Source organism: Bidens hawaiensis, unplaced genomic scaffold, assembly GCF_021521415.1.
Source record: "Bidens hawaiensis isolate Kalapana, Puna unplaced genomic scaffold, B.hawaiensis_p1.1 tig00056226_1, whole genome shotgun sequence".
Lineage (NCBI taxonomy): Eukaryota > Viridiplantae > Streptophyta > Magnoliopsida > Asterales > Asteraceae > Bidens > Bidens hawaiensis.
The window spans coordinates 26,951-32,556 of record NW_027500143.1 but is presented as its reverse complement, the minus strand read 5'-3'; the positions used below and the strand labels follow the sequence as shown (position 1 = coordinate 32,556).

Below are 5,606 nucleotides of genomic sequence, written 5' to 3'. Positions count from 1 at the left end.
AAGGGAAAAAAACGAGTCGTCTCGTCGGATGATTGTTTTTGTCAGCTAATTAAACGTATAATCTGTTGTAATAACCGATAAGTAAAGAAAAACATGAAACATGAGGGATTATGCATGCACGAAATGCTTTTTATCCGACGTTAATAAAATAAAACATTATCCATTAGCCAAAGTAAATACGCAGCTGTTTCGACATGTCTTTTATAACTCTAGACATGATCGATATTTGTTGTAAGTTTGTCAATCATATGAAAGTATAAGGTCCTGAAAACAAAAACTGAAACATGTTTTTCAAGTGTTCACAACAAGTGGGCGATCAGTTGAAGGTCAGCCACACAACACAAGACAACACATAGACCCACGAAACTCCTAAACCACCACTACCATCATCTCTGTATGCATTCAGAATGAACAGTAGCAACAAAAACTCCACACATTCATCATCTTCATCAATGGCGGATACCTCTGGGAAGAAGGTACGGAAGCCTTACACTATTACAAAGTCCAGAGAAAGCTGGACTGAAGAAGAACACGACAAGTTCCTTGAAGCACTTCAACTGTTAGTAATTTATTATTTGCTTTTATACATACATATATATGCCAGTCAACACTTAGTTAATATTAATATTTATATTAATATTACATCCTGCCTCTTTATTTCTTGCAGGTTTGATCGTGACTGGAAGAAAATTGAAGACTTCGTTGGTTCAAAGACAGTAATTCAGGTGCATAAATTTCTTGTACTTCAACAAATCCTAGTTTTAAATATTAGATAGGATCTGCTGTCCCATATTAATAACTCACCATGTTTATAAGGTTTTTACTTTTTGGTTATGTTAGAGAATAAATTTCGTTATAGAATAAAACTAAGTCTAGATAGATATTACAAAATATAATCAATGGTTCCCTTAAAATAGATTTCGCCGTTGGAAAATATTTTGTGCCCCGTGTCTGCAGGTTGTAAGGTAGCGGTCATGTACGTATTCCTTCGAATTTACTAAGTCATTCACCCCCAATTTTGCACCCTTGCGCGTGGGTCGGTGTTGGAGTAAAATACAAGCATTTGGCTATTAGTTATAAACTCAATCAAGGTTTGTCTATCCACCTACGTATGACAAGTTAATATCTTATTCACCTTAGCTCCGTTTTGGATACTTCTTAGCTTGTTGCAAAGCTCCTTTAGTGTAATTCACCCTTTTCTCTAAATTATTCAATGTAGTGCTTTCTACGCGCCATAGAATCACGTTTTATTTTATTGGACTTATTTTACTGTATGTTAATTTTTTGGTTGGAATGCTGCTTGTTGTATATAGTTTGGTCTCTGGTGGGTTCACCGTTTTAATTTTGTTTATTAGTAATAATTCAATAAAGGGCGTCAATCGACTCTTTAACTGCATTTGAGCTTAACAAACTAATGAAATATTTTTTTAATTTTTTTATTGAAGGGGGTAATTCTATTTGCAGATACGAAGTCACGCGCAGAAATACTTTCTGAAGGTACAAAAAAATGGATCAATCGCACACGTCCCGCCACCACGTCCTAAACGCAAGGCTACACATCCTTATCCACAAAAAGCACCCAAAAATGGTTGTATATAAAATATACTCCAAACTAGTTAAATTTTTAAGTTTGTGTTAATAATTTTTATAAAAACATATTGTTTTTGCAGTTGTATTGCCACTTCAAACATCCATGTGTTATCCTTCTTCAGTGAGTGTACTCGCACCCGGATATTCTCCATGGGATGACACTTCCCAGCTTATAAGTCCATCTGGTGGAATTATGACATCACAAGATGAATATGATCTACATGGGGTTGAAGGCATGTTTGAAATCTACCGTATCTCAGATATATATTGTTATGCAGTTACGCAGTTATGCGTATGATATAATATTTTTTAGACAGTTAATATTAAATCACATTCCATTTCTCAGCTGATGCTGGATCAAGAGGCGTGGTAAAGATTAATAACATCAGTAGCAGTGGCATAGGGAGCTCGAGTAGAGAAATCCCGAGTTCTGAACTGTCAAAACAAGTTGAACAAGGTTCTGTCCTTCATGGTAATCTTGTAATTTTTATATACATGTGCACATTACTTGATTCTGTAAATTATCGATCTTAATACTATATTATTGAATACTGTTTTTTAGGCATACCTGATTTCTCTGAAGTTTATAGCTTCATTGGAAGCGTTTTTGATCCGGAAAGTAAAGGGCATGTGCAGAAATTAAAGGAGATGGATCCTATAAACTTCGAAACAGTGAGTCAGTTCGGATTTATTAATGTCGATTTGTTAATGTTAATGAAATCCTAAATTTATTTTATTTGACTGTGCAGGTATTGTTACTAATGAGAAATCTTACGGTCAACTTGTCCAGTCCCGACTTTGAGCCAATGGTAGTTATATCCTTTCCATGACCTGTAACATATTCGTGTTTGATAATATATTTTGTATGTAGTAGAGTGAAGCGTCTCACTAGATTTTTCATCACAAGTCATAACAGCCATGAAGTCTGTAAATATTAGTGATTTTGTTAGTGTTGACTTCTAGATGATTTTGATGGATGCAGAAAAAGATCTTGTCTTCGTATGATATCGGTTCCAAAACTTTAGGAGTGTCTGCAGGGAGTGTTTGCGAACGATCAGAGCAATGAGAATATTGTGTTGAGCTATAGGGGCGCCCTCGTAATTATTATGTAATATGTCTTTTCCTTTGATCGACCCAATTTAGCCATAGATTATTATCAATATACATTCTGTTCTGAACCATTTCCTCATGTGACACTCATACACGTTTTTTATTTATCAGAACTATAAACGAGAAGCATGTGAACTTCTCGTGAGCTCTATGCATGGTGGCAACCGTACGAAGGGAGTTTGGAACATGTGCGAGTATGTGAGGATCAAATATCCAAAAAAAGTCCCATTGGGTATTGAAACCGAATATCAAATGTGAAGGTGGTCATACCGTTTGGGTTGTATATTGTAGCCGGATACCGGGCGAATTTCTTGAAGAAGATCTTGTGATTTTTCTATGGTTTTTTTTTTAATATTTTAATTTCGCTAGTAAATTGTAATGAGACTATGAGAGTGGTGTCACTAAAAGTAAAATAGGGAAAGTGGTAATGCCTAACAAAATGTTGCAGAACAAATTATGGTATATGCATCATTGCTTGGAACTATAATAGTGATGTGTTTGGTCTATTGCTTTTATTCAAATTTCAATGCTTGCTGGTAGACGTTAGGATCTTCCAATGACGGTTAAAAGAAGAGTGCAAACAAAAGTGTCTTTTACTTTTAGAGAAAATATATGATATTATTCACAGATATGATGATGCATTAATGCACTTAAATTATATGTTTAGCATAAAAGAGTTGATCCATCAACTGGTTGAAGCCTTTGATATTCAAACAAAAGGTGTCAAGTTCAGATCTTATAAGAAAGAAAAATCTGTAAACATAGTCCGACATTCAAAGTCGGGTCAAGGAGCTGATCGAATTCGCGTAACGTGTTTTTAACATGTCGACTTATTTTGTGTTTTAATAAGTTAAAAGGTTACTTTCGGTTTTCAGTTTAAAGCTCTTTCATTTCATCTTTTTAAAGCTGATAATAGATTAGAAAAGAAAAGGCTCTTTTATATTAAGTTCTTTGAATGCATTTTTAAGCTATAAATAAAAGTCAAAGGAAAGAGAGTCTTGGTGTGGTTTTTGTACCATCCTTGTTGCTCAATTTGTATGATTGATTAGGTTCGTAAATGAAATAAACGTTCGGCAAACTGTTATTGTATTGTTAGGCGGGAAGTTCGTTTAATAAATAAACGAACATGAACGAGGAATATTGTTTGATTAACTAAATAAGCGAACAAGAACAAATGCCGTGTTCTTTCAACTGCGTTCGTGAACATTTGATAATGTGTTGTTTACATTTGTTTATCTTTGTTTAGTTTAATGTCTGTGTGTTTATGTTTGTCCATTAAAGGTTTTTAATCCTTTCTAATAACTAGTCTAATCTTAGCATACAGATTTAAACAAGGCTTGGGTTATACATACACCGGGGAGGTTATTCAAACACCAGGAGAGCCTATACGAGTCGTATAGGGTCTATGCGCCTCCTATAGGTGTAGAGTCAAGTCATTTTCGGTCAGGAAGTGTCAATTTTTATTTATTTGTATCGTATAGCCCCTATACGAGCCGTATACGGCTGTACGGCTCGTATAGAGTCTGTTTGACTCGTAAGTTTTTTTTATTTTTTATTTTTTTTTATTTTTATTTTTAGGTTACTTTAAAATTACAAAATATTAAAAATAGCATCCAAGCTGGTTACAAAATAGAAACACATAATTTAAAAGTAAATATTTTGTTCCATACATAACAACCTACGAACAACATGAGCGTTTTTGGATAACGGTTTTTTAGATGTGGTCATGCAATCCATTTTGGTTGACACCCATATAAGTTATCTAAGGTTTTGAAATATAATTGCTATAAAAATAATATTGTTAATGTAGATGTTTTGACTCGTGTTAACTCAGCTTTTGAAATATAACCTTTATAAAATTATAGTAGTTCAATGCCTTATAAATACATGACGAATGAAATAAAAGTTGTTGGGTGACGAATTATTTAACGTATTTAAAGATTTTATCTTTAATTTTTAACTATAATTAATGGCGCTTGTAAGAAAAGCTAATACCTAGCCTGCACGGGTTGTCACACCCCGACCAATGAAGGCAGAAACGTCGAGGCGCGACATGATTGCTCATTGCACAATGACACTATAAAGTTAGAATATTTAAACAACTCATTTAAATCCATATCATCATAAATAACACAACAATTGTTCATACAAAATGCCAAATAAATAGATAAACAAATAACTTGTTCTTTATTTTCTAATATCCTAAAGCCAAGATAATAAGTTTCTTCAAGTAATCCAATCAAGATAATATCAAACCTGTAACATTGCATAAAATAGAGTTTGTCAACACGAAGGTCGGTGAGCTATTTTCATAGTTTTGGACAATAAGTATATAGTATGAAATCCACAACTAGTATATGAAAACAATAAATAATAGCAACAATTTAGATAAATGAAACCGTCAATAAGAATACATTGATGAACCGTCAATAAGAATACATTGACGACAATAATGAAATCGTCAATAAGAATACATTGACGACACCTTTCTATATGGGGATACCATATATACTCGGAATTAACGTATGATCATACTTTGATGAGGCTACCCGCCTTAGCATTCAAGAGGCTACCCGCCTTAGCATTCAAGAATTTGCACATTATCATGTAAAACATATAACACCAAATCGAGCATTTATTTAAGTAAACATATACAATACGTGTTGTGGTTTAAGACTCAAGTATAAATCATTTGAATTTGAATAAGTATGCAATGCCACCCCCAAAACGAAAGATGGAAAACGGGGGATGAAAAAGTACTCACATTAACAAGTAACTTGAAAGATAGTGTCGTGAATAATCGGAGAGATCGGTTTAACGAGCAAGACCTATATTAAACGGGTCACGTGTTAGTAGGTAGTCTTGGAAGGGTTTAAAATAAAATACATGACAAATAAAGTAAATAA

General features: G+C 33.7%; 1 pseudogene across 1 annotated transcript; it reads left to right on the top strand.

Moving 5' to 3' along the window:
* The first annotated feature begins 368 nt into the window (after positions 1 to 368).
* LOC143601422 (protein REVEILLE 8-like) lies at positions 369 to 2,719 on the top strand (annotated as a pseudogene). Its single transcript, XR_013147647.1, has 8 exons — positions 369 to 559; positions 668 to 725; positions 1,465 to 1,588; positions 1,671 to 1,827; positions 1,908 to 2,062; positions 2,153 to 2,262; positions 2,340 to 2,399; positions 2,573 to 2,719. The product of XR_013147647.1 is annotated as a protein REVEILLE 8-like (transcript).
* Positions 2,720 to 5,606: the final 2,887 nt, after the last annotated feature.